We start from the raw sequence: 5,380 nt of genomic DNA on the forward strand, positions 1-5,380 counted from the left end.
TTTTAAATGTTCAAGAAAATGTATTCATCAAGAAAAAGTACCCAAACAACTTGTCTCCCTAACCACAACCATTTTTCCTAAAGTGAAATGGTTAAAACTTCCCATCTCTATACCTAATCCTAAACATACCTGAGGGAAATAGGTAGAAAAATAAATTAATTCTTTCCCCAAGAAGACCTGCATCACCCAGTGCCCATCCAAAGCAGGCATCGCTGATCAATTTTGGCAACCAGTCCTTCAAATCCTGGATTTGGTTCCACACACACCACACATTATCATAGGGATTCCCCAAATTAATCTTATTTGCCATATAAACTGAAATGTATTTCCTCTAATAGATAAATTGGCTAACAAGTTACTGTTAAATTTGACTTTGGGTGTAGAAACCCAGGAACTAAAGCTGAAACTATGTGCTAGTCATTTTTCATTACATTATCCTTAAACATATTTTTTCTATTAGCTGAATGAGAAGCTTCAGGGTTCATTAAATTTGCAGAACTCAATAACTTTAGACCTTATAAAAGAATCAAAACCCAAAATGACTTTGTTAAATTATAGCAGTTCCTATAAATAAAAAAGTAATGCAAGGTGGCAAATTTAAGATAGAAAATCAACATACAATAAAAATTTTTTTGCATGTATAGTGGACTTTAGTAGAGATTTCATTATATTTATATTTTTCAAGTAAATCATACTCATATTTAAGTGCCCAATAGAAAAATGATAAATATGAACATAGGTCTAAGAAAAAATGTGAAGGACCGTTAAATGGTAGATGGCAGATTTATAAATTTAAATTGTAAAAACTATATTTCTTGGGCCTAAAAGGACAACTAAGAAGAACATTAAGAGCAGAGCAAGACAGTGGCTAAGGTCCTCCAGGGAGCTCTCACCACAGACATACCAAGTTGGAAAGCTAGTCACACACCAACTGCCTGGATAAAAGCTAAGGAAATCAGGTGAGAGACCATAATATCTGCTTTCAATATGATAAAACGAAAAGATACACTGAAAAAGACAGGAAAGAAGAGTTACCTGTATCATCACCTCCAACTGCAAGCAGTCAGCTGTGAAAGAGGTTCCTCATGCTTGGGGGAGAGATAGATTAGGTCCAGGCCTTAGACTTGAGACCCAGTACTAAGCCCAGTATGGAGAAACTGCTGGGCAAAGGTCCAGGATCCCAATCGCCAACTTAATACCTGTGGACTGAGCCTCTGGAACCACTGTAGGCTAGGTAAGCCAGGAGCCAGCCTCCACCATATCTCACCCAGGCAGCAGAGTAGGGAGCTAGACTCTATTCCTTGGGGAGCACAATGGAGGAAAGATAGTGCTGGGCTTTTTCTCAGATTCCAGGGCCAGACCAACCAGGGTAATACCAAACACACAGTAAAACCTGAAAGTCCCATACACAGACCAGAGTTCACAGATAGAACTCCAGAGCAGCCTGGCAGCATGCAGAGCTGTGCATCTGCAGGACAGACCTCAGTTTCTGATGCATCAACGCCAGTCTGGCAGTGGGCCTGAGCCATCTATACAGATTCAGGCATAATCCAGTTTGCACTAGGCTGAGTGGCCAACTCCTAGTCTCCAGCAACATACTTATTGCCAGGTCAGTAATCACAGGCAGGACTTCAGAAATGCCCTGGTACCCAGAAGAGACTTGTGATTCCATAGATCAGACTCATATTTTAGAATGCATTACTGTCAGCTGCAACATGAGCCTTTGAGAACTCTTAAGGTATCATCAGGCTAGGTGGCCAATGTCCTGCTTTCATCAATATTATCCCAAACTTGGGCAGCATAGCATGGTGCAAAAATCCCATTTTTTGGAGATAGGACAGTGTACAAGACAAAGTCTTTAGTGCTGGGCTAATAAAACCTATCACTGGCCCAGTCTCAGGCCTACCTGCAGACACAAATGCTTAAACAGTGCCAGTTCCAGGGATGATATATGCCTGAGACTATCCTGCTTCTATTCCAGTTAGCATCACCTCTGACAAGTGGAAATGATCTTGTGTTACATGTTCACTTCAGCAATAGGCAATCTATAGTAGTTGTGGGCCTCAGTCCTAACCCAGTGTTGTGCTGGTCTTGTGATATGGGTTCAGGATGTGACACGGCTTAGAAAATTTTGTCACAACTGGTGTGACTTCGGAATATGGGGCTTCCCAGAGCCAGGCAAAATCTTTGACCATAGACCAGCATCTAGGGATGAGATGTCTGGACCCACCCTAGCTTCAGGGAGAGACTTAGAGTGGAGGTGGGATTATTCCCTTTATGTAGTTCCCTATTTACTTCTGAATAATACACCAAGAATGTTTGGGTAAAACTTGGGTTTAAATTGCCCTCTGCTATAGAAACAATGAAAACACTTCAACAACAGATTTCTAGAAATCTGGATCCACTATTTCTAGAAATCTGAAATAGTGGCAATGGCCACAGGCTTAAAATCTCTGGAAAGACAGGCACAAATAAAACCATATTTGGAAGACTGGAATAAATATCTGATCCTTCAAGGCCCAGATGAAATCACATGCCTCTAAGCATTGAGAGATTTCAGAAAACCATGATGTCACCTAGTGCTCGAAATAAATTGATGAGGCAGTGATCAGTAATAGGAGAACTCTCAGAGACATTAAGAGCTTTTTTTAAGAATGGACAATGAAAAAAACAGAGAAACACTGTAATATTCTAACAGAGAAACTTAATAAAGAGATGGAAGCAATTCAAATAATCAAAAATTCTGGAACTGAAAAATACACTGAGCAAAATCAAAAACGTGATAGAAAGCATCTATATCAGCGTAGATGAAAAAGAAGAATGAAATAATGACATCGAAGACAGATTATTTGAAAAACACAGTTGGGGAATTTAAAAACAATAGTAGAAAAATGAGTTAACAAGTGCTGGTGAGGATGTGGAGAGAAAGAAACCCTTGCACTCTTGGTGGAAATGTAAATTTACATTTACAGCCACTATGGAAAACAATATGGAGGAGTCTCAAAAAAATTAATGTGGAACTGCCATATGATCCAGCAATTCCATTTCTGGGTCTATCACCCAAGGATATCAGTACGTTAAAAGAGTCATCTGTGCTCCCATGTTCAGTCATAAAAAGAAAGAAAATGTGCCATTTGTGACACCGTGGATGTGGATTATGTTAAGTGAAGTAAGTCAGGCAAGGAAAGACAAGTTCCACATAATCTCACTCATAATGTGAAATGTAAAAAGCTGATCTTGTCCTAATTTAGGATAGAAGGATGGAGACATTTGGGTGAGGAGGAATGGGTACAGGTTAGTCAGTGAGTACCAAGTTATCACTACGTAGGAAACAAAAAGCTATGGGATACTATTGCACAGTATGATGACTACAGCAAATAATCATATACTGTACATTTCAGGAAGTTTTGAGAATTTTGAAAGCTTTCATCACAAAGCAATGACAAATGTTTGAGATAAATATGTTTAATTTTAAAATTCTGCAGTGTTTACATGTGTCAAGCATCATATGGTACTCCATTAATACGTATAACTTTTATGTTTTCATTTATCAGTTAAAAATAACTGAAATTTTAAGAAAAAATGTAAAAGTATAGAAAGTTATTAAAGTAAAAGGTGTTTTTAGCTTGTGTCCTATGCAATGAATGAAAGAAAAAGAATGAGTTTAAATTATAGCATGAATAATTTAGGTTACATATAGTATTGATGCTAAGAAAGGACATTTCTTGAGTGGACTGTTTTCAAAATTTTCCTTTTTAATAGATGTTCATGCATCTGGGGTAATTAATATTAATTCATTTTAAAATTAAAAGAATAAAAAAGCTTTTCTCAAGTTCTTAGATCTTCATGATGAGGAGCTTCAACAACTCTTCATGAAATGAACAATCATTTATAGAAGTAAATTAATATTCTATCAGTAATAAATATATTTTGATTGTAAAAAAGTAGGCTTAATATATGAATAAACTACAATTCTTCCTTTGTTGCTTTTTAATTCAAATGGAATTTACCAAAATAATCTCAGAACTATGATTTTTTTCACCTTCTTTGTAAATTGAATTTTTTAGTTCAGTTTTCAGCAATATACTTCTTACAAGATTTTTACATTTCACTTTTATAATCTGAAAACAAAAGTTTAATAAGAGTTCCAGTTTTCCTTAAGGTTAGGATTCTGTTTAGAAAATCTGTGGCACAAAACCACAAGTTTTCCTTTGTCAACATGTGGGTTTTAATCAATTTTGCTCTCTGACGAACTTCAAGATCACTTCAGGAAATTCTGGTCACGAATTTCTCATAGTTGTATAAAAAGCAAGGCTCATCAAAGTGCACAGTGATCCTAAAGTCTTCCCTTTCGGTGGACCCCAACAAAACCTCCACCCTGCTGGCTCTTTTGAAAAATGAGGGAGGTGATCAAGTAATCTCTGATTCTTCTAACACTACAACCCTTAGTTTGGGGACGTGACATTTACACTTCTTGTTCTTGCCACCTTTACTAACTTCAGGGTTGCATGGTGTTTTGTCTTTAATATAGTTTTTAAATCTGCTATTTGGGTTTTAAGTGTTGATAAACTATTGTCACACAATCATTTACCTTTTCTCTAATTGTATTAGATCTCAAATCTTCAGCAACATATTAATTGGTAAGACCACATTTCAATCAAACTAAACTACTCCAGCAAGGTCTTGATAGCAGAAGAGTCAACAGGGGGCAGATGGACTAGATTACCAGGAAGTCACTTTACCTTTCAAAACTTTATACTTTTGTAGTTCCACAGATCTGTATTTTTTATATTGATGGTAGTGCCATACGGCTACTTTTTAAATTTTTTATATGTTCCTGTATATATATATAAAAACTTTCATTCTGATTTGTTTTGAAGTATATTTAAAAGACTAATGCATTTTAATTTTTTTCAAAAATTATGAAGTTAGCAGATACACTGTTATAAATCAAAAATTATTTACTGTCAATCTCAGTTCATCGTGTCTATAATCTAGATACAAAAACAAACATGATCTACTTCATCTAATGCAAAATGCCAGTGATGAAAATGGAAACCTCTATAGAAACTTAAATTTGTGAATATTCCTGAATAAATGTATAGATCAACCATCATCTGGGTCAGAAACAGAATACTAAGAGACAATTTACATGAAAAAAATGGCACAGTAGAAAAAATATCCAAAGTATTCTGTCATATTCATTTCTAAGTCAATAATACTTATCAGTAAAGCAACTTTCATTGCAGACACAGTGTAAGTTAAACTCCAATTCCATGTGATCAAGAAAAGTGTGATTTTCTTTTTAAACAATATACCAATATATAAATATGCTAACAGCTATTCAATGTTCATATTCATTTTTTTCTTTTTTAAAAAA

The sequence above is a fragment of the Urocitellus parryii genome, chromosome 3 (assembly GCF_045843805.1).
Source record: "Urocitellus parryii isolate mUroPar1 chromosome 3, mUroPar1.hap1, whole genome shotgun sequence".
Lineage (NCBI taxonomy): Eukaryota > Metazoa > Chordata > Mammalia > Rodentia > Sciuridae > Urocitellus > Urocitellus parryii.